At 48.5% G+C, this 25,274-nt stretch overlaps 1 protein-coding gene across 3 annotated transcripts in view; it reads right to left on the minus strand.

Annotated features, from left to right (window-relative positions):
• The window catches only part of ENOX1 (ecto-NOX disulfide-thiol exchanger 1), an 899,109-nt gene extending 874,639 nt beyond the window's left edge, over nucleotides 1–24,470 (minus strand). For all 3 annotated transcript variants that reach the window (XM_075336870.1, XM_075336871.1, XM_075336868.1), the window contains exon 1: nucleotides 24,300–24,470. The gene's annotated coding sequence lies outside the window, so the exon portion shown is untranslated. The remainder of the gene's footprint in view (nucleotides 1–24,299) is intronic.
• Between the last annotated feature and the right edge of the window lie 804 nt (nucleotides 24,471–25,274).

The following is a 25,274-nucleotide window of genomic DNA, read 5'->3' on the forward strand; positions in this document are numbered from 1 at the left end:
TGTTCTGTACACCTGTGCTGAATATTATTATTAATTACATTAGCTTCCTTCTAGAGCATGTTTCTATTCAGATAAAGCCGAGTAATGCAATATTACAGGTGCCTTTCATACCCCTGCCACTTACAAACAGTCATCAAGTGTGCAGCAGCTGCTACCATTAGTAATTTGAAGAGAAATCTCTTATTCCCCTCTCTTATGTCAACCGCAAACTTGTAGTGATTGCTGGAGGCTCGGATCATCTATATTTGGTGACCTCCGTAGGTCGCTTCTGAAAACATTTGTCTATAACTGGCTCAGTTCTCCAATTTTGATGGGTTTCTAGGTAGCAAGGCTGCATCTTGGGACCAGTAACATAACAGTAAGCTAGAGATTTATCATCCAAGTATAAAGTAGCCTTAATGATGTGACAGGGAGCTGGCCAGCATGTGCATGTCACTCAGCAGTAAATTATTTGCAGGGCACAGGGAGCAGACAGGCCCCGAGATTACACCGTGCTACTCATTACCTGCTGCATGCAATTACTTTTCTTATTTACATACAATGAAGTTATAGCACAGCGTGACATTCACCGTAGGAACGAGAGACGTCATCAGATGTATGGGACCTGTCAGTAAGAGAAAGTGATACTAGAAGGACAACTGCTGTTCCAGCAATGGTGACTAAGTAGTTACTATTAGCTGGGGTTCCCACATCAGGTGCAATAGGAAGACATGCGATACTATACTTTACATTGCCTGCGGAGTGGAATAATGCATTTGCAACATAAGGGTTAAGGAAATATCAGCTTCAGAGACTGGGAAATTAAAAATGACCTTTCACCAGTTTTAGCATTTTAACGTGGCCACATCCTGGAATATTGGCTACAGAGCAGAATACAGTGTAGATTTTATTTTTATTATGTAAACTTTATATGTTAAGCGAGATCTGTTTCTCGGGTGTTTACTTTTACCCTTGCATGAAGAGGACCAATTGTGAGCTAGAAAAGATACACAGGCAAAAAAAAAGAAAAAGGTTCACGCCCCTTCAAGGCCAGAATCAGCATTCACTGGGTGAGACATGATGACACTCAGCCCTGCTCTCCTCACTGATCTCACTGCCATATTCTACTGTGATTACAGGCAGGAGAGAGGTGGGGAGCAGAGCTGTGTATCATTACAAACATCTCTGCATCTGCAGCTCTTCATTTACTAGCAGTCAGTATGGGGGAGTAGAGCAGAGCTGTGCACCATTACAAACACCTCTTGCAGCTCTACTTTATCAGCTCTGCTCTACTTCTCTACTCCCCAAATTGACAATCCCATGTGATAAGTTTCAAAAAGGTGTTTGTAATGACACACAGCCTGCTCTACTTCCCAACCCTCATATTAACAATGCAATTAGATGAAAGTCTCAAAAGGTGTTTGTAATGATACACAGCTCTGCTATACTTTCCATCCTCTACTTGCAATTACAGTAGATAATAGCAGTGATATCAGTGCAGAGATCAGGGTTATTTGTCTCACACAGAGAAAGCCAGGTCAAAACATTTCTGGGGGTGTAATTTCCCCCCCCCCAGCAAGGCTATACTTACATGCTGATGGCCCCTCTCACTAAGTCATTACCAGATAGCACCAGGATTGTCAACTTGACATTTTGTTATTTTTTGTGTATGCTGGAGTGGTGCTTTAAATCTTAGTCCCCTGAGACTGGCGTCTTCACCTTTTTCCAGAGTTAATCCGGGCATACGGTGCCATCTTGTGACTATTTATTCTGACTGGACTGAATTCAGAAGTTATGTCACAAGTTCTCAATACAAGTCTATGAGAGCCATAACAATTCCTGGATGGTTGGCAACCCAGGTCAGCACCTTTCAATGGCACACACGAGGAAACAGTATTACAGGCCAATACGTCCCCCTTTTGCTTGCACACTCAGGCAGGCTCCAGTTGTAGCAGCAAACCTTTTGGCAACACTCAAAACTGGAGCAAATCAGCGTCACAAATGTAAATTAGAGATAGCCGTTCACATTTTTGCAACAATGTATTGGTGCATACAGATGATGGGGGCTGATCATTTGCTAATATTATAGTTCTGTCCCCATAAATTATCAGGTTGTCTGAAGAATACCACTTGCTTACATGCGACGATAAAAATGGCATAAATAATTCCTTCATCTGACAAAACTATTATTTTTGTCATTTCTCATGATCACTACTAACATGTTTACATTGATAATCAGGAACAAAGGTCCTTGTGTGCATATTATCTAATGGTTTAAGTGTACCATATGATAGAGCTAATCAGCGTCAGAAACACAAGCTCTGGAAATAGCCTTGTACTGGCTCAAGGTCCCTCCACCCCATGACCATGACGCCAGACTTCACTCCTGAACTGCCAGCCTAACCTTATATCAGTCTGGTGCCACCTAGAGGAAGCAAGCGGCATGCTGTATGCTTTGCTCATCCTTTGTGGTGTCGCAGAAAACAATTACGGTAAATAGTACACCGACTATGAGCCAAATTAATGTCCTTATCCCTTTTCCATATAATACAAATTACAAGTTTGTTAAGGAATGAAAGAGACCATTCAGCTGTTAGAAAAAGGTACAAGAATCCACTCCACAAAGTGATCTGCAGATCAGATTCCCATAAACTGTTTAATTTGAGTACACGGTGTGAATGACAGTCTATAGGATCATGTGGAGTTCTGCATTCTTTACAGACGCAGCACAACGATATTTAAAAAATGCACGTAAATGCAAATGTCGCTGACACAGTATGGCCATGCGCATGCGCTGAGTATTTTGAAAGTTTTCTACCTCAGTATTTGTAAGCCAAAACCTGAAGTGGGTAAAAAATGCAGAAGTGGTGCAAGTTCTGAAGGACATTCCTGCAGTCAGTATGACAATTCTACGCTCCCTCAACTTGCGGCATCTGTAGCACTGTGTGATAAAACTGCACATGTTAGAGTGGACTTTTATTGTGGCCACCCTAAAGGCCCCGTCACACTAAGCAACATCGCTAGCAACATCGCTGCTAACGAACAACTTTTGTGACGTTGCTAGCGATGTTGCTGTGTGTGACATCCAGCAACAACCTGGCCCCTGCTGTGAGGTCGTTGGTTGTTGCTGAATGTCCTGGGCCATTTTTTAGTTGTTGCTGTCCCGCTGTGAAGCACAGATCGCTGTGTGTGACAGCGAGACAGCAACAACTAAATGTGCAGGCAGCAGGAGCCGGCTTCTGCAGAGACTGGTAACCAATGTGTCACGGCCGGGCGGTCGGGCAGACCCAGGAGGTGGATCCACTGGACCGAACTCTCTGAGATGGTGGTAGGGAGTCCGGCAGCTGAAGCACTGATGGGCAGTAGAACAGTCCGTGCAAGAGAAGGCAGCGGAGGAGTCCCAGGGACCACGGAGTCACAGAAGGTGGTCTTGGTGACGTAGCTCAGGTTCGGAGGCCGAGGTGATATCAGGCGGGGTCCGGAACCTCTGGAGCAAGATGACGGGTCACCGCAGGGATCCGGGATGGTACGGACTGTCAGATGGCAGACGGACAGCGTGCGGGGATCAGGACACGGCAGACTGGATGGCGAGGCAGGTACGGCTCTACAAAGACAGATAGGTGAGTACAGGCACATCAACACCAAGAGACCTGACTCCTAGCTCAGGGAACACGAAGATCAGGCCCCGCCCCCTTGGACAATGACCCCCTATATACCCTGTACCTGTGCAACCTCATTTCCTGTTAATGGACGCTGGCCCTTTAAGAAAGGGTCAGTGACCGCGCGCGCGCCCTAATGCGCATGCGCGCCGCCCGGGTGCCAGAAGCCAGGGAAGGAGGCTGCGAGGAGGACGCAGGGGAGCCGGCCAGGTCCAGGGAAGCTGTCGGGCGCCGGGATCGGGGGCCCGGAGCCCTGGGACGGACGGAATCCGGTGACTGGGGAGCGGAGAGCGTGGCAGGTGAGCCGGGGAACGGGGGTGAGGACCCGGGGAGCGTGACAGTACCCCCCCCCCCCCACGCCCCCCTCCCCGCAACCGGGACATGAAGGCACGGATAAGAGGAGTGCCCACGTTCTCCCTGGGCTCCCAAGACCTATCCTCAGGACCATACCCTTCCCAGTCCACCAGGAAGAACTGTCGACCTCGTACGGTCTTCATGGCCACGATATCCCTTACCGCATAGATGTCATCATCGGCAATAGGAGGAGGGGCCGGACTGGCAGCAGCGGAGAAGGGACCAAGGACAACCGGCTTGAGCAGAGAGACGTGGAAGGAGTTGGGTATCCTCATCGTGGCCGGGAGCTGTAGCTTGTAGGATACCTCATTGATCTTGCTGAGGACCTTAAACGGCCCGATGTAGCGAGGACCCAGCTTGTAGGAAGGTATCTTCAATCGGATGTACTGGGAAGCAAGCCAGACCAGGTCACCAGGAGAGAAACACGGAGGATCCAGACGTCTCTTGTCAGCGTGTTTCTTCATCCGCTGGGAAGCGCGCCCAAGGGACGCTTTGACAGAGTCCCAAATGGTAGCAAAGTCACGAACTGCAGTATCAGCAGCCGGAACATCCGATGAAGGGGATATAGGCAATGGGACGGCGGGCTGGAGTCCATAAACAACATGGAAGGGAGATTCGGAGGATGACTCACTGACGTGGTGGTTATGGGAGAATTCAGCCCAAGGCAGAAGTGAGGACCAGTCGTCGTGATGGGCGTTGACATAGTGACGTAGGTATGAGGTCACGATTTGATTGACCCTCTCCACTTGGCCGTTAGACTGAGGATGGTAAGAAGAAGAAAAGTCCAGAGTCACTCCCAGATGTTTGCATAGAGCCCTCCAGAAGCGGGAGGTGAACTGAGTTCCTCTGTCGGACACTATGTGGGATGGAAAGCCATGCAAGCGGAAGATGTGATGTATATAGGCTTCCGCGAGTTCCTGAGCAGAGGGCAGTCCGGCCATAGGAACGAAGTGGGCCATTTTGGAGAATCGATCAACCACGACCCATATGACTGTGTGCCCGGAGGATAATGGCAAGTCCGTAATAAAGTCCATTGCTATGTGTTGCCACGGGACTGAGGGTATCGGTAAAGGCAGAAGACGGCCATGGGGCAAGTGTTTGGGCGTCTTGTTCCTGGCACAGGAGGAGCAGGCAGAGACAAAAGCAGCGACGTCCGTGCGAAGGGATGGCCACCAGTAATGGCGTACAATCGCACCCCATGTTCTCTTCTGACCAGCATGCCCGGCTGTTTTTGAGGCATGACCCCAGTGTAACACTTTTTGCCTGTCGGTATCGGAGACATAGGTCTTCCCGGGCGGTATCTGGGCTAGGGTAACAGGGGCCACCGGAATGATGTTGCTAGGACAGATGATGGGTTGGGTAGTCTCTTCCTCCTGCTCCATGGGCATGAAAGACCTGGACAAGGCATCAGCGCGTACATTCTTGTCCGCGGGTCGGAAGTGAAGCTGAAAGTCGAACCTGGCAAAGAATAAGGACCACCTGGCTTGCCGTGGGTTCAGTCGCTGAGCGGACCGCAGGTATTCTAGGTTCTTGTGGTCCGTGTAGATGATCACGGGATACACTGCACCTTCCAGGAGGTAGCGCCATTCCTCCAGTGCCAGTTTGACTGCCAAGAGCTCTCGGTCCCCGATGGTATAGTTGCGTTCAGGCGCTGAGAAGCCCTTGGAGAAGAATCCGCAAGTCACCATCTTCCCGGAGGAGGACTTCTGCATGAGCACTGCTCCGGCTCCTGAGGAGGAGGCATCCACCTCCAAGGTGAACTGGCGGTTCAACTCCGGACGGTGAAGTACAGGCGAGGAAGCAAAAGCCCGCTTCAAAGAGCCAAACGCGGCGTCGGCCGCAGGCGACCAGTCCTTTGGATTTGCCTCTTTCTTAGTCAAAGCGGAAAGTGGAGCAGTCAGAGCAGAGAAGTGAGGGACGAATTGGCGGTAGTAGTTGGCGAATCCCAGGAAGCGTTGGATGGCCTTCAGTCCAGAAGGGGGAGGCCAGTTGAGAATGGCAGAGACCTTCTTGGGATCCATCTGCAGTCCAGTCTCAGAGATGATGTACCCCAGAAAGGGGAGAGAAGACTGCTCAAAGACACACTTCTCATACTTTGCGTACAGACGGTTCTCTCTTAGTCGTCGTAGAACCAGCTGTACGTGCTCTCTGTGGGTTGGGAGGTCCGGAGAGAAGACAAGGATGTCATCTAGATATACTACCACACAGGTGTAGAGGAGGTCTCGGAACACGTCGTTCACCAGTTCTTGGAAGACGGCAGGGGCGTTACACAGGCCGAAGGGCATCACGCAGTACTCATAATGTCCATCACGCGTATTAAACGCGGTCTTCCATTCGTCACCAGAGCGGATGCGCACCAGATTGTAAGCACCCCGAAGATCCAGCTTGGTGAACACACGAGCTCCTCTAAGCCGGTCAAATAATTCGGGGATGAGCGGCAGAGGGTACTTGTTCTTAACAGTGATCTGATTCAGACCCCGGTAGTCGATGCAGGGACGTAAATCGCCCTCTTTTTTCTTGACAAAGAAGAAACCTGCTCCAGCAGGAGAGGAGGATCTCCGAATGAATCCCCTAGCCAGGCTCTCTGAGATGTAAGTCGACATAGCCCTTGTTTCGGCTGGAGATAAAGGATATATCCGTCCTCGTGGTGGCGTTGTTCCAGGGAGCAGGTCGATGGCACAATCGTAGGGGCGATGTGGCGGCAGTACCTCGGATTCTTTTTTATCAAAGACATCAGCAAAGGACCAATAAGCCGAGGGCAGCCCCGGTAGGTTCTCAGGAACCGGAGGTCGTCGGATGGGTTGTGTGGATTTTAGGCATCTCTCATGACACGAAGCACCCCAGCGGGTGATTTCGCCAGTGCCCCAGCTGACTGATGGTTCGTGAGTCCGTAACCATGGAAGGCCCAGCAGGATCTGATGGGACATGTGCGGTAGGACGTAGAAGGCGATGTTCTCGGTGTGAAGAGCACCGATGCGCAGTTCAACCGGCCTGGTGGTCCAGGAGATGGTGTCAGAAAGGGGTCTCCCATCCACAGAGGCAATCACCAGGGGCTTGTTGAGTGGGATAACAGGCACCTGGTATTTGTCCACGGTGGCTTGCTGGATGAAATTGCCTGCTGCCCCGGAATCAAGATAGGCCTCAGCCGTGAACCGCGTCTCTCCCGTTGTCACTTGCACGGTCCATGTGACCGGATCGGAGAGAGTCCCAGCACCTAGGGTGGCCTCTCCTACCAACCCTAGGCTTTGGAGTTTCCCGGCCTTTCCGGACAGGAACGGAGGAGGTGTGTGCCCTCACCGCAGTAAAAGCAGAGACCCTGGGCAAGCCGCTCTGCTCTACGTTGTGCAGACTGACGCACTCGGTCAATCTGCATGGGCTCGTGGACGGGACTCCCAGCTGTTGATGACTGAGGTACGGAGGGCTTCTGAGGAGGAGATGAATGCCGTAACGGGCGTCTCTCACGAGATAGCTCTTTGGAGCGCTCCTGAAAACGTATGTCCACACGAGTTGCTAGGGCAATCAGGGCATCTAGGGTGGAGGGCACGTCCCGACCCGCCAACTCATCCTTGATGCGACTCGAGAGTCCCTCCCAGAAGGCGGCTGTTAGGGCCTCATTATTCCACCCGAGTTCTGAAGCCAAAGTGCGAAAACGGATGGCGTATTGGCCCACCGTCAGTGTTCCTTGACGTAGGCGGAGGAGTGATGAAGCAGAGGCAGAAGCGCGTCCCGGCTCGTCAAAGGTGCTGCGGAATGCCTGCAGGAACTGTTGAAGATCCTTGGTCATGGGGTCCTCCTTCTCCCACAAGGGGTTCATCCACGCCAGCGCCTCGCCCTCTAGGTGGGACATTATAAAGGCGACCTTGGCTTGGTCGGAGGCGAACAGATGTGGCAGCTGCGTGAAATGAAGGGAACATTGATTTATGAAGCCCCTGCAGGTCTTGGGATCTCCAGCATAACGAGGAGGTGACGCCAAACGGAGTCGGGAAGCATCTGACGAGGTTGCCACTGGTGCGGGGGCCATGGCTTGCCTGGCGGGGGACCTGGGTGCCGCAGGCGTCATTGATGCTTGTAATGTGTACAGGCGGGTGTCCACGGAGGTCATGAATTGCAGCATGCGGGTCTGGACTTCACGCTGGCGTTGGAGTTCCTCTTGCAGAGCCATTAGTGCTGCAGCGGGATCCATGGCCTGATCTTACTGTCACGGCCGGGCGGTCGGGCAGACCCAGGAGGTGGATCCACTGGACCGAACTCTCTGAGATGGTGGTAGGGAGTCCGGCAGCTGAAGCACTGATGGGCAGTAGAACAGTCCGTGCAAGAGAAGGCAGCGGAGGAGTCCCAGGGACCACGGAGTCACAGAAGGTGGTCTTGGTGACGTAGCTCAGGTTCGGAGGCCGAGGTGATATCAGGCGGGGTCCGGAACCTCTGGAGCAAGATGACGGGTCACCGCAGGGATCCGGGATGGTACGGACTGTCAGATGGCAGACGGACAGCGTGCGGGGATCAGGACACGGCAGACTGGATGGCGAGGCAGGTACGGCTCTACAAAGACAGATAGGTGAGTACAGGCACATCAACACCAAGAGACCTGACTCCTAGCTCAGGGAACACGAAGATCAGGCCCCGCCCCCTTGGACAATGACCCCCTATATACCCTGTACCTGTGCAACCTCATTTCCTGTTAATGGACGCTGGCCCTTTAAGAAAGGGTCAGTGACCGCGCGCGCGCCCTAATGCGCATGCGCGCCGCCCGGGTGCCAGAAGCCAGGGAAGGAGGCTGCGAGGAGGACGCAGGGGAGCCGGCCAGGTCCAGGGAAGCTGTCGGGCGCCGGGATCGGGGGCCCGGAGCCCTGGGACGGACGGAATCCGGTGACTGGGGAGCGGAGAGCGTGGCAGGTGAGCCGGGGAACGGGGGTGAGGACCCGGGGAGCGTGACACAATGTAAACATCGGGTAACCAAGAAGCCCTGTCCTTGGTTACCCGATATTTACCTTTGATACCAGCCTCAGCCGCTCTCACTGTCAGTGCCGGCTCCTGCTCTGTAAACATGTAGCTGCAGGACACATCGGGTTAATTAACCCGATGTGTGCTGTAGCTAGGAGAGCAAGGAGCCAGCGCTAAGCAGTGTGCGCTGCTCCCTGCTCTGTGCACATGCAGCTGCAGCACACATCAGGTAATTAACCCGATGTGTGCTGTAACTAGGAGAGCAAGGAGCCAGCGCTCAGTGTGCGCTGCTCCCTGCTCTCTGCACGTGTGGCTGGACACTGGTTGCTGGTGAGCTCACCAGCAACTCGTGTAGCCACGCTCCAGCGATCCCTGCCAGGTCAGGTTGCTGGTGGGATCGCTGGAGCGTCGCAGTGTGACAGCTCACCAGCAACCTCCTAGCAACTTACCAGCGATCCCTATCGTTGTTGGGATCGCTGGTAAGTTGCTTAGTGTGACTGGACCTTAAGGCACACCTCATCAGCATCTTGATATGTCACACCTGTGAAGTGGGTGATTATCTCGACAAAGGAGAAGTCTTCACTAAGACCTCTTTCACACGTCCTTGCACAACACACGTTTTGCACGGTCCATGGTGTAGGTGCGTATATGTGTGTGTCCGTGTGTGTTCAGCGTGTGCGGTGTGTGCTATGTGTGTGACAGCCACATAGCATACAGACATCATGAACTTCTTTCTATACTTACCTGTCCATGGTGCTGCTGTGTCCGGCGCTGCTTCTGGTCCTCGGTGCAGTGAAAATCCAATGAGCATAATGAGCGGGGGTCAGAAGCAAGTGACAGCAGCAGCTGAAACAGGTGAGTCTAGAAAATAATTTTATTTCACAGACACGTGTTTTCTCCAGTACGTGTCACATTGATGTCACACAGATCACATCAGTGTGTGGGCCGTGTGACATGCGTGCTACTGGAGAAGAACAGACATGTCTAAGTGTGGAGCACACGGACACACATATGCTCCACACGGTCCATGTGAAAACACTGATGTGCGCGCATTGATTTTAATGGGTCTACGGGTGTCTGTGTCTCTGGTACGTGTGAAAACAGATGTTACACGTACAAGAAACACGGACATGTGAAGGAGGCCTAACACAGACTCAGACTGAGATTTGTGAACAATATTTGAGAGAAAAAATCATTTTGTGGACATAGAAAAAGTCTTAGATTTTTGAGTTCAGCTCATGAAAAATGGGAGCAAAAACAAGTGTTGTGTTTATATTTTTCTTCAGTATACTTTTCCTCGGATTCTTCTTCCTGGTTTTGGCTTACAAATACTGAGGTAAAAAAACTCACCAGATATTCAACGTGTGCATGTGGCTTTATACCAAGATCTGCTAAGCAGTTGGGACAACATGAAAACATGGCCCACTAGTTATAGTCTACTACTATACAACTACTATACACATACACATACAACTACTATATACAAGATTGTGGAATGATGACTGTAACAACGCAGGCCTAACACATGTGCTCCAGTGCGGTTTATGACATCACAGCCAGTAGATCCCCACTGAGGCCGGCTTTACAAGATATGTAAGAGGTGATCAGTGACATCTGCAGTGTTAGTGAATGGAAACCTGTATATGTACTTATTGCGGTGTTAATTAAACAGTCTGTATCCATTGACTTTTTCTACAAATGCCGTCCTCAATAGGGAAATATTAATTGTGCTGCCTTTAATATAATTGGGTAGCACTACCACCCGATGTTCAATAAATGCTGCCAATATTATAAAGGGCATCTGTATTTCCCCCTCGCTCAGAATTCTATGTATTCTGTAGGTACAGTCACAATCTGAAGTACCAGAAACGACAGAGCCTACTATGAGTATATTGTATACAGTGCTACTATCCACATGAGAAGGGCATATATTTTAGATAAGGTGTTCTGGGAAAAATCCTCACCAGTAATAAATACATTTTATGAAAGCACTGGAGACCTCCCATCACTGCTTCCAAGAAATGCCTGCTAAATATATTCTGCTGGTCCCAGTATAGATCTGCTGCTGTACCATACTCCACAACAGAGGAACCAGGTGTATCCATGCCGGTAACAGTGGAGGGAGGTCTGGATACACGGAGCTGATCGGGACACTTGTCCTCCAATGTGAGCCAGGTTTATAAGGGGTGAGTTTGGCTTTTACACAGCGCTGTGTGACAAAACAGAAAGGGTTTGGTAATATTCGGTGTGGGAGGTTAATAAATGCAGCCATTATCAAATGGTGTCATGATGATGGGACATATTACCAAGTGATATTTGTCATTTGCCTTGATGTTACATCAATGTATTTTGGCAAACTAAGGCCCAGCACATTGTTTCTGACGGATTGGAGGCGTTTCACATACAGTGGTGCAGGGGTCTATAATTTTATATATATATATATATATATATATATATATATATATATATATATATACATACACACTAGCTATTTAACCCATTGTACGCCCGAGTGTTGATGATTTAGCATCAAGGCGGGACTTTGTGTGTGAGGTCTTTTTTTTAATCTATTCCTCCCTTTTATTCACATTTTGCACCACAGCCAATGTTATTATCCCCATGGCTGGCGCATGCGCAGTGCAATGCTCATGTAATTGAATGATTCACTAAAATGGCACCAGAGTCAGCATGTGTACATACTGCAATCTCTACCACCATTTTATTGAAGACACTATGTCTGCGAATATCATCTGAAACAAACTGGTGTCTGGTGATATTCGCACACAAAGTGTCTTCAATAAAATAGCGAAATTCTATTGAAGTATTCAACTACAACGTCAACATAGCACTGCGCAGGCACCGGCCAAGCGGTTCAATACTGGCTTCAGACAGAAGGAGGCGTTCAGCGTATATATAATTATATATATACACACACATATATTCAAACACTTTTTATAATATATATATATATATATATATATATATATATATATATATATATATATATATATATATATATATATATAGCACTACTCCCAAGGGCTATAGGGTACAGAGTATTTGTACATTGCCCACAATAGACGAATGGTTGTCAATAAGAAGTTAACAAAGGACATGCTATGATTATCACTATGGCAATTTGTCTTTTTGTTCACCCATTCTACATTATTTCGGTTGTATTAGACAATTTCTAAAACTGAAACATCACATGGATTAATGAAGATTGCCATTTTTTTCACTATTTGGGAGATGTCTCTGGTGATAGGTCTGGATGCTCGCGATCTTTAGGGCTTATGTTAAAGGAGTTGTCCGACCCCAAGATACTGTCGCTTTATCCTCAGTACAGATCATCAATATCAGATCGTTGGGGGTCCAACACCTGACACCCATGTGGAGCCCTTCAGGTGCGGTGCAGCAGGGTACTACCCTTAGGGACTCCACGGGATGGAACGGTCGGGTCACAGGTAGGGAACCTTCGTTTTGGGATTTGCCGTGACGCCACTCTCAGAATTGCGGTCAGTGAGGACCACCACTGCAGGTTAAGGGATACCTGGGGCTGATGGTGGGTGCAGTCAGTATGATAGCCTCCTGAGAGTGAGGCAAGCCCCAGGCCCCTGTGTATGTGTGTGGGACCACAGGTCGCAGAATGACTCAAACACAGTCCAAGTAGTCTTTTAACGTGTTTACTCACTGTTTAGAGGTCACGGTGAGATGCCCGGGCGACACTGTGATAACCAGGTGGAACCAGGAATTCCAGGAGGCCGTTCTGAGGGTAGCTGTCCACTCGCCCTCCTTGCACTCTTTCTGTTTGGGAGGATCCCTTGCCTGAAGCGTGGTAGGACTCCTCCAGGGAAGCTGTTACTACCCTGCTCCCCTCTCTCTGGCCCGTCTGCCGGCAGCGTGGCCTTGGTGGGATGGCTTCTGGCCCTGTCCCCTTATGGGCCTGGTGATTCCTGCTTGGCTCGAGCTCTGTGTAGTCGTGGTGAGGGCATGAAGTACCCCCCCCCACCTGTAGGTTAAGCAGCTCTGGATGATTTGCTGCCCGTACTGGGGATCTGTTTCCCCTTGCGTGCTCGGATACCAGGATCTCCGTACTCAGCCACCCCTCTCTCTGGATGTCTTTCAGGCCGACCCACGGTGCCCTTTCTCCCCCGCTTTCAGCTACTGCACTCCTCAGGACCTGTCTTACACGAGAGCCCCTCTGCTCCCTTCCACACACCTCAACCTCCAGCTCCCGACTTCCCTCACTTCCTCTCTGCCCTGCTTCCTAGCAACCAGCCTCGGAGCACACCCCTTGCTGGGAATTGAAAGTTAACCCCTACTGGCTACCCAAGGGTCCCCTCTAGTGATGTGGGAGACCTGGTCACTATGTGTTTGTGTGTGCACCTCATCCTGGCCTTTGGAGATTACCTGGAGGCATTGTCCCCGCATGGGTGCAATACTCTGTGGTGCCTGACCAGGTCAGGGGCGCCACACCCACCATAATAAGTGTTACTAGCCGCTCATCACTGAGGTGATGGGTGTCACACCCCTACAGATCTAAGGGCTTATCCTGAGAATAGGGCAGAAATACCTGATGACAAGACTGCCAGCTTAATGCCCAGTGCACTTTATACCATTATTTGTGGTTCAATATATAAGGTTGATTTATAAAACAGTATAAAAAAAAACCAACAACAATCTGTCATTTTTGCCCATAGCAACCAATCACAATGCAGCTATAATTTTGTATTCTGCTTTTGAAAAATAAAAGCTGATTTAACGCTTGCCTGGATCCACATACTCAGATGGGCTGTAATAGACAGGATAGAGGGAAGCCACTCACCAAGCAGGACCCCCAGAACCCTGAAACCCTTTAACCCCTATACAGGGATTTGGAATTACACAGGGCCCAAGGTGATCACTACCTGTTGAAGGCTGCAGTCCGATGAGAGTAGTCGTCAGGCAGGGTCAAACCAGGAATTGCAGAACAGGGACAGAATGGGCAGGCAAGGACGTAATCAGAAAACAAAGCAAAGGTCAAATCTGAATTGGGCAGCAAGGTACATAAACAGCAGGCAGGAGGGTAGTCAGGAAACAAGCAGAAGTCAGAACACCAGAATAACTAAACAGAACAGGGCAGAACAGGAGCCGGGAAATCAGAACTATCTCTGGCAGTGGTCAGCAGACAGGAGGGGAAATAAGAAAGGTGTGGTGTCTTCCCATTGGTTGTAGCAATGATGGTACTTCAAGTAGAAGACACACGCCACCTACAGTCAGCCAGTGGTACTGCTGATCCCAAGGAAACCCAGCACAGTGGATGAGTGGAGCATGCGCCCACCAGCGCCACTGGCATCGACTCCTCTCCCATCACCAGCACTATCCACGGCAGGAACACGGCGTCGCCTGGTGATCGAAGTAGAAGTCGCTGGAGCGGACTCCGGTGGAGACGTAACAGCTGACCTGTGATTGGTAGCTATGGGCAACAAAGCTTTGCTGTTTTTTTAACAGTTTTATAAATCTGACCATTACATAAAAACAGCATCAGATGCTGTAAAGTTTTACATTATATAAAATGCTAGATTTTAAATAATGTTTTTAGACTTCTCTAGGAGCACATAAAGGTAAAATTAGCTTTCTACTCCCACTTGCTCTTGAACCAACATGACACCCCATGGAGAAGTCACAAATGACATGTCAACAATCCGAGCATGTGACTCATGGGAAGGGAACTACTGTGCACATAATGACATGATGGCAGGCATGTGCCGCTGCCAGCAGAGCGTCTATAGCACAGCACAGCTCACACATTTCCATCAGGTTCCGAATGGCAGTGCCAGTAAGGAGGCTGCGGAGCACGGACTATGCCGAATAATGAAAGAATATATTGATATTTCTCAGCAGTAATGTGCCCAAAGTGCGGATAAAATCCACAGCGAATTACAGTAGAGGGAAAGGTGGACATTTTATAAATCTAATTCACCTGCAGTGTGAATTTTCACTTATTTTTTAAATCTAGTTTTTTTTTTGCCACTGATTTCACCCACTTTAGTGCAATGGTGTTAAATCCTATAGTGAATCTACATCAAAATTCACAATGTGACACATGAGGGTTTTATTGCCGATCAGCAAAATACATAATGTGTAGACATCATCTAACCTTGAGCTTTAGGGGCACTTTGCACACTGCGACATCGCAGGTGCGATGTCGGTGGGGTCAAATTGAAAATGACGCACTTCCGGCATCGCATGCGACATCGCAGTGTGTAAAGGCTGGATGATACGATTAACGAGCGCAAAAGCGTCGTAATCGTATCATCGGTACAGCGTCGGCGTAATTCATAATTACGCTGACGCAATGGTCCGATGTTGTTCCTCGCTCCTGCGGCCGCACACATCGCTGTGTGTGAAGTCGCAGGAGCGAGGAACGTCTCCTACCGGCCTCACTGCGGCTTCCGTAGGATATGCGGAAGGAAGGAGGTGGGCAGGATGTTTACATCCTGCTCATCTCCGCCCCTCCGCTCTGATTGGCCGCCTGCCGTGTGACGTCGCAGTGACGCCGCACGACCCGCCCCCTTAACAAGGAGGCGGGTCGCCGGCCACAGGGACGTCGCACGGCAGGTGTGTGTGTGAAGCTGGCGTAGCGATAACTTTCGCTACGCCAGCTATCACCACATATCGCTGCTGCGACGGGGGCGGGCACTATCGCACTCGGCATCGCAGCATCGGCCTGCGATGTCGTAGTGTGCAAAGCCCGCCTTAGGCGGGCTTTGCATGTTGCGACATCGCAAGCCGATGCTGCGATGTCGCACGCGATAGTCCCCGCCCCTGTCGCAGGTGCGATATCTTGTGATAGCTGGTGTAGCGATAATTATCGCTACGCCAGCTTCACATGCACTCACCTGCCCTGCGACCGTCGCTCTGGCCGGCGACCCTCCTCCTTATTAAGGGGGCGGGTCGTGCGGCGTCACTGCGACGTCACACGGCAGGCGGCCAATAGGAGCGGAGGGGCGGAGATGAGCAGGATGTAAACATCCCGCCCACCTCCTTCCTTCCGCATATCCTACAGAAGCCGTGGTGACGCCGGTAGGAGATGTTCCCCACTCCTGCGACTTCACACACAGCGATGTGTGCTGCCGCAGGAGCGAGGAACAACATCGGACTGTCGCGTCAGCGTAATTATGGATTACGCCGATGCTGCACCGATGATACGATTACGACGCTTTTGCGCTCGTTAATCGTATCATCGAACCTTTACACACTACGATGTCGCATGCGATGCCGGAAGTACGTCATTTTCAATTTGACCCCACCGACATCGCACCTGCGATGTCGTAGTGTGCAAAGCCCGCCTTACTGTGGAAAAAACACACTTTCAGCCTACATATGAGTTTCACATTTGGAAAACTGATCCACAACTAATGCGGGCGTCACACGAGACGAGCTATCGCACGATGCATCGTCGGGGTCACGGTTTTCGTAACGCACATCCGACATCGCTTGCGACGTAGTTTCGTGTGACACCTCCGAGCGATGCAGAATCGCTCACAAATCGTGAGTCGTGTACTCATCGCTTATTTTTAAAAAATTATTTATTTTTAATGACGCCGGTTGTTCATCGTACCCGGGGCAACACACATCGCTCCGTGTGACACCCCGGGACCGATGAACACAGCTTACCTGCATCCCGCGGCTCCCGCCGGCAATGCGGAAGGAAGGAGTTGGGCGGGATGTATATGTCCCGCTCATCTCCGCCCCTCTGGTTCTATTGGCCGGCCGCTGTGTGACGTCGCTGTGACGCCGAACGTCCCCCCTTCAGGAAGTGGATGTTCGCCGCCCACAGCGAGGTCGCTCAGCAGGTAAGTACGTGTGACGGGGGTTTAACGACTTTGTGCACCACGGGCAACTAATTGCCCGTGACGCACAAACGACGGGGGCGGGTACGATCGCTCGTGCGATCGCACGATAGATCGTACCGTGTGACACCCGCATAAGGCCCCTTCACACATCTGTATAAAAACACGGGCGTGTGGCACGGTCTATTTTGACCATTCATGTTTATTTTTTTCCCCAGCCATCTGTATGTACATTTTTAAAAACGTGTGCCAGCCATCTGCGACCCGTGTTTTTCCAGTATGGATATAGAAACTTAAATGACAAAGCTTCACCTATACTTGCAATATTAAACATGTACAGTACACGGACGGCACATGGACGTTAGCAGTGTGCTGTATCTGATCTGCCATGCGTGCCACTGGAAAAAAAACGGACATATCTCTATCTAGTTCTTACAGGCACTGGAACAAGCCGTTAAAAAACATGTGAAGGGGGGTAACTGTAATTATGTAATGTAATGGCAGCAGAGAGGGTGTAGGCTGTGGCATCCACACAATCCCAGGGAAGGCCAAGACTCCTTACCCATGACACGGCTCTTTTTTTTTTTTTTTTAGAAGCCACAAACAACACTGAAATCAAAATTGTCATCAGCAGCGGCCTGAAATGCTCAGTTCTGGAACTGCCCCATCTTCTAATTATGGCCGCGGACGGGTACTGCACATTCACCTTCTATTGATTTGAATGGGAGTCGGATTTGGGGTACCCATCACGGCCGCTATCAGAAGATGGGGCAGCTCCGGAACTGAGCATTTCTGTCCGCCTGCTACTGCCGCCGGCACCGAGCACAGCTGATTGCCATGATTATTGAATCTCGTACCCCATCCGATCAGAAATTGATGACCTACCCTAAAGGACACTTTACATACAGAGATAAATCTTTGGCAGATCTGTGGTTGCAGTGAAATCATGGACATATTGTTCCATTTGTACACAGCCACAAACCTGGCACTGATTGTCCACAATTTCACTGCAACCACAGATCTGCCGCAGATTTATCTTTGTGTGTAAAGTGGCCTTAAGGATAGGCCATCAATGTTAAAGTAGTGGTCAACCTTTTTAAAGAGTCAGTGTTCTCGAAATCAAACATTGTAACTATGTATCAGTAATAATTATATCTACAATAGTCCAAGAGATTGACCAACACTTTAAGGGTACAAATAACACCATGATCCTAGTGGAAGCGTAAATTGGATAAGACTCAGCTATCTAAATCAATGGGTGTGAAAGAAAAAAAAAAAATCAGATGCCACTAGGATGTGTTTTTATGGATACATTACCATTTTTTAGCACAGGACACTGTAAATGATCCTGCAAATGGTTGCAAATAAATAATAGCTGCTGAGGAAATAAAGACGGATTGCATACGGATGACAAGTGAGGAAAAAAATGTCCTACTTTTCTTGATAAAAGTCGGCCGGATTTTTTATACTCTAGTGGGAGTGTACCCGGGTATCCTTAAAGGTGGGCAGTGCCTCACTGGAGAAAACAAGTGAACCAGGTAAAACAATTGACTGTACTCTACTTTTCATAATGTTGTTCATTGCAAGAAAAGTATATAAATGTTGCCTAGATCAAATAATGCCTATTTTTCAACTTGAAGCAGCAATGATTATGTTGTAACTTAATCCTATTATGACCCAATTCAATGAAAAAGACAATTATGCTCTAAACAGTTGAAAGGAAGAAGAAAAAGATTATGACGAGCAGCGAGATGAATGTGTACTATCACGGAAATCATAAACAAGCCATCGAGAAGCCTGAAGAGCCAAACAGAAGACATTTATATAGTTGCCAAGAGTAAAAATCTACCTGACAGCACTTAAAAAACACTCCAGTACTGAGACAAATGCCGCATCCACATTTCTATGTTAAACGGGTTACAACAAACCAGGACTGGAGTCTAGTGGGCGACCAGTAGGTGGGTGTGCTGGTGAAGACAGTCTGGAGGACTCACTAATGAAAGATCAGACATTCTTTTCTTTATCTTTGTACTAAAAAATACATGACCCAAAAAAGTATATAAATATTAAAAAGATCAAGACCTTAAAGGGGTATTTACTCTATTAAACTGATACTGAGATGATAAATCATGTGGTCCGCAGGTCAGAGGGCAGACTGATACATAGAGTTGTTGGAAGAGATTTAGTAGAAATTGTAACTTTTTATCTAAATCCTTGATCATTTTCTTCTTAGGAGTCCAATGGGCAGTCCTACTTATTAATGGACATTTTCGTCTCTTTATGCAGAATTATATAAGAAAGGCTGTCTACCACAAATAACATGGTCCATAATGAGCAGCGTTCCCAAACACACACTCTGCCTGGCCAAGTGTGCATGTGGAGCCAAGCGTACAGATGTTCTCTAGAACTGACTCTAGGGGTCCTCAATATAGCTACCATAAATGGTTTTATTGTTCATTCTTTGGACTGTCTCACTAAAGCTTGATCCTTTAATAACCAAGATGGCTCACACGTATACAGTGATCCCTCACCTATTGTGGGAGTTACGTTCCAGAGACCCCCACAATGGGCGAAAATACGCAAAGTAGCGGCGTTATATTTATTTTATTTATATATATTTATTAAGGCTTCATAAGCCCTTCCCACACTCCTATAAATTCCCACACTCTTATAAACACTTCATATGCTCTTCAATCACAAGCAATAGTGGCGTACAGTGCTGCATTTTCATTGTATACAGTATGGTATTCATCCGGTGATGAAATACAGTACTGTACAGTACACCGCAAAATCCTGTGATGTAGCAAAAACTTCTCGATACAGAATTATACATTTATTTTTAAAATCTGCGATACAGTAAAGCTGCAATAAGACAACCGCGATATAGCGAGGGACGACTGTACATATGGTATAGTGAGCCAATACCGTAAAAATCAATTTTAGGTCAATTTTGCTCTAAAGTATTTGCACACCCTTAAGGGCCATTTACACGCTGCGAAATCACTAACGATATATCGTCGGGGTCACGGTGTTTGTGACGCACATCCGGCACCGTTAGCGACATCACAGAGTGTGACAGGCAGGAGTGACCTTAAACGATCAAAAAAGAGACAAAAATGATTGCTATATGAGAGGTCGCTTATTTAACAAAAAACGTAGCGAGGTTGTTCCTCGTTCCTGCGGCATCACGCATCGCTATGTGTAACACCACAGGAGCGACAAACATCTCCTTACCTGCGTCCACCGGCAATGAGGAAGGAAGGTGGTGGGCGGGATGTTCCGGCCGCTCATCTCCGCCCCTCCTCTGCTATTGGATGGCCGTTTTGTATCGTCGCTGTGATGCCGAACGCACCTTACCCTTAAAGGAGGGATTGTTCGGCGGGCACAGCGACGTCGCAGAACAGGTATGTGCGTGTGACGCTGCCATAGCGATAATGTTCGCTACGGCAGCGATCACCACATATCGCACCAACGACGGGGGCGGATGCTAGCGATGTCGCAGCGTGTAAAGCACCCTTTAGTCTATAACACAAGGTCAACTATAGAGATTTGCCAGAATCCGATTACAATTGAAATGTGACCAATCCCGATAGTTGATCTATACCTTCAATGACTCCTCCATTTTGGACTCCAACTGATCACAGAAATAGAGGAGCCATTGATCATTCAAACTGCTGCTTTAATTAAATTTTATACATTAACTTACTGTATTTGACCATCTTCCGCCAGTCCCATAGACACTGAATGGAGCCGCAGTACAGACGCTCATACTGTCCCTTAGGCTCTGTACTATAGAGATATATGGGCTCTGTGGTCAATGCAATAATATATAGTACAGTATAGAGCCTATGTGTATGATGCTTAAGAAAAATAAGAAAAAAAATGTACAGTATATATTATATTGGGTTCCTCATATGAATGGTGTCATGTTTGATGCAATGCTCCTGAACATGACGGCATCTACAACTGGAGTGATAGAAGTAGAAGGCACCAGCTTGATCACAATACAACTTGACTGGCTTCGGAAATATGTAAGGAGGGGAATCTGACAACTTCCATTGATAGAAGTGGAACACATTTCAGCTGCCATATGCCCATCACAGCCATTTTTCTGTCACAGATTGATACGTGAGCCCCACTGGGTTTTAAGCAAAAGTTTGCAATGGATTCAAAACAGAAGCAGCTCTGTCACATCTGATTCATTTGACGATTCGGGATGACGGAGCGGCTGGCAAACTGTCTGCCTCAAAATAATATTAATTTTCCTAGCAAAAATATGAAACATTTACAATATATTGAGAGGTTTAGTAACAGAGATTTTTTATTCTCCTGAAATATAAACTAAAATATTAGGTGTAACATCCAATCTAAAAATATTCATGGTAATCTTTCCAGAAAAGTTATATTAGGCGACAATCACACATCCATATCGGTGTAAAACAGATCGGATTTCTTTCACGTCATCTGTTGTGTCTCTACTTTGTTTCCGTTTGTGCCTCATCGGATTTTGATAAATTGAGCTTTGTGTGATGTGTGAACTTTTTTTTTATCCATTGACGCTTACAAATGTCTCAGTTCCAAACGGATGAAACGCTTTATGAAGAGCTGAAGTGAAAAATATGTCTTCTGTATGTCATCCGAATTTAACAGACCCCCATAACGGATGAGAATAGGACATGCTCCGAGTCTCATGGGTCAGACGAATGGGTCCATTGTTTATAAAAACTGATGTGTATAGGTCCATGAAAGTCTTTGGGTCTGGTGCTGTCCGTTTCAAAAATGGAGATTGAAGATGGCTGTGTTCAATGGCTGAGTAGATGTAGCCTTAGGGTGATATAATACTACGTTCCTCTACCCGTTCAGTGGTCCCATCAAGGCTTCCGTCCAATTCCCCTGCAAAATGGGATTCGGACGGGACGTGTGTGCTGATGGGGCCGCTGACTATAATGGTGCAGACGAAATCACTGGTGCTCTGTGGTGCACCATTTTCGGGGGTATATGCCTATTGGAGGCGGAAACACCCAGATCTAGTAGACGGCGTCCGCCTATAGTTAGTGACTCCGTCTGCACCATTATAGTCAGTGGCCCCATCAGCGCATACTTTCAAATCCAGTTTTGCGAGGGATTCGGACAGAAGCCCCGATGGATCCACTGAACGTGGAGGGGAACGCAGTGTGAAAGCACCCAGCTCTGGCATAAGGACACTTATAACCAATCCATTTAAAATAGCACCAAACACAGTTTGTAATAACCATATCAGTGTTCCCTAACCAAGCCCCCTCTACTGAAACAAATGACGTCAAAGACCCCATGAGTATACAAGTATACACTGTGCTGCCTAGTAAAAGCAGGGTATGGTCATAGCGCTAATACCCTAGAGCCATTGATCCACCCCAGGTTGGGAATGTAGGAATCTGATGACCAGCTCTTCTGCACCAACTAACAGCACTTGAAGGACTCTACTGACTATTTATGGGGCTGTCGGTTCCATCATAGAATCTATAGCTTTGACACGAAGACTAACGCAGCAGGAATCCCTGTTCTTCCTGACAAAATGATGGACATCATGACTGCATATGACAGCACATCCAACACAGACGTGAACGTACCCAACCCTTTTAAGAGATTTGCCATAAACACAAACATATGCAACAATGTGAAGGTTCTGGGCTGTGCAGATGCTCACACCATGTGGCCAAACACTTGTAGGGTTACAGGCACATATTCCACATTGTGAGCCCGAAGAAAAATCTTCAGTAGTGTCGGCAGTGCTTCAGCAAAAAGAAATATAAATATATATATATATATATATTAAAATGTAAGGAGGCAGCACTCATATAAATTGCACAAAAAGTCTGGATTTTATTAGTCCATGTGGCGACGTTTCAGTCCCCGCACAGGAGCTTTCTCGGGCAAGCTATATATATACCTATACATAATTTCCTCCAAAGAAACAAATTTTATATATAAAATGTATTTTGTTCCTTTGGGGAGAATTATGTATAGATATATATATGGCTTGCTCAAGAAAGCTTCTGTGAAGGGACTGAGACGTTGCCACATGGGCTAATAAAATCCAGAGTTTTTGTGCAATTTATGCGAGTGCTGCCTCCTTACTTACATTTTATATATATATATATATATATATATATATATATATATATATATATATATATATATATATATATACAGAATATAAAAACAGATGACTCCTGATAAATGCCTTTAGCACCTTCACCTGCCTGTAAATTCCCCTATGGCACTTTGTGTGGCCATGGTGAGTTGTGCCAGGGTGCCACCCTGGGTCTCCTACATATAGGTCCTATATTTTGGCAGAGTTAGTGAAGTGGTGGGGTATTGCATAGTGCACACACTGATTGATGGCAAATGCCTTTTTAGCAGAGGGAACAAGTGTACGGAGAATTCCTAACCCTATTAGAGGGGTAATATGAATAGAGAACAATGCGGAGACACACAGGCAATTAGGTGGGATTCATGGTGCGTCATTACACAGGATATGCATATTTTATGGCGTATACGAGGTGGCATGATTTTCAACAAGGCAGTGACTAAGTCACCATTGCGATGATAACAGCAGTACATAAATTCAGCCCCATAACAACCAGCAATGGAAGTTCTCACAACTTTTCCACAGTCCCCACGATCGGCCACCCTAAGTGGACACATCATTTCATGCCGGCCAGGGAAGTTTGTGAGAGGAGCCAGATGTCCTATACTGGAGGACACAGATTGCATGTCATCCGTTAGCTATTCCATAGGGGCTGATGGAAGCCGCAGGCGTATGAAGAGGTTAATAGGAAGGGCTGTAGCTGCACATACATCACTGGGGAGGAACAGACAGCTCCTCAGCAAGATGAAAGACAAGATGCCAGTGACGTCCATGCCAATCACACTGTGACCGGCTGAAGATGTCACTTGGCTCAGAAGCGGCTACCTGGCCACTGTACCGATGGCAGCACCAAATAGAGCCATCTCCAGCCCCTGACAGTGGCAGAGCCAAAGCACCTGAGGGCACCTGGACATTAGACACCTTTATCTCTGTAGGGGTCATGAATACAAGCTATTGTTCTCTGTAAGCAGCCAGGAGTCCAGAAGAATATCTGTGACCACTTTCTCTCCAGTTGTCACACATCTGAGTGATGGCAGGCATGGAGGTGGGTGCTCCATCCATGGCAGCAAAGTGTGAACACTGACACTGATGTCTCCAGCTAAGACAATAGCCCAGTGGGTGTGAGCAGTGAGGACAGAGCCCCAGTGGCACGGTGCCCACCTCTGCTGCTGCCAGTCCTCAGCCCCACACGTGTTGGCCAGCACAGATGACAGCTGGGCACCCACCTCCACACACTTGCCAAGTAGAAAACTATCCCGGTCACAGGGGGACAAGACAAAGGGCGCGAGCTGCGGACACGGGAAACTTTCTGGGGGCTATCAGGGAGGGGGACCGGGTGGCACCGGGGATAGGGCAGCGGGCACCGCGGGAGGCAGGGGATGCTGCTGCTGTCACTCCTACCTTTGTGCCGTGCTGTGCCTCCTCCTGTCCTCGCAGCCTGAAGGCAGGAGCTTGTCCCGGCCCCTGAGAATGCTGCAGACTGACGCCCCGTGGCGGGGATCCTGGGAGCAGGGAGAGATGTGCCGGCAGATGGGGAAGCACGACCGAGAGCCACTCATAAACAATGCCAGCCAGGGAGGAGGAGGAGGAGGAGGAGGAGGGCCGCTGCCACCACCGCTGCTGCTGCTGCCGGAGAGGAGGAAAGCCTGGGCTGGACTCGCAGGCAGGCGCCTATCACAGCTGCTGCAGGCAGGAGGGCACCGCTCACACACGGATTAGCCAAGGTCAGCCTGGCATCACTGTGCCACCTGACAGCTATGTGTCCACATGTGTAGTCACCCTGCCCGACCCATATGACAAGGTGCCAGGATTAAGTGACAATCAGCTACCCATCCAATATTTCCCAGTCACCTAGTGCCCCTCATATGGAAAAGGCAATGATTGTTTATGTGAATGACCAGTGGTGAGGGTAAGGACTCACTCACATTGGGCATCTGCTGCCAGTCAGTGTCTGCTCACCAGATATGCACCTGGAAAAGTGGCAGCCAGTGATGAGCGGGCACTACCATGCTCCGGTGCTCGATACTCATAACAACCAGTCGGATGCTCAGACGGGCTTGACTTGTGTACCACCCCTTTCTCACAATGGAAACGACAAAAACCCTCACCGTGGCCCTGATCCACTCCCGCCTTGACTACTGTAACTCACTATTAGGGTATGTGCGCACGTTGCTTTTTACCTGCTTTTTACCTGCTTTTTTGCTGCTTTTTCTTCTGCGCTGTTTAATGCCAAAATGGATGTGTTCTTCTATTCAAGCAAAGTCTATGGGAATTTGGGTTTCTTGTTCACACTATGTTGTTCAAAATGCTGCCTTTTTGTGGCAGAACTTTGGTCAAAAACTCAGCTTTGCAGTGCAAAACCCAAATGGCAAAAAC

The sequence above is a fragment of the Anomaloglossus baeobatrachus genome, chromosome 2, assembly GCF_048569485.1.
Source record: "Anomaloglossus baeobatrachus isolate aAnoBae1 chromosome 2, aAnoBae1.hap1, whole genome shotgun sequence".
Lineage (NCBI taxonomy): Eukaryota > Metazoa > Chordata > Amphibia > Anura > Aromobatidae > Anomaloglossus > Anomaloglossus baeobatrachus.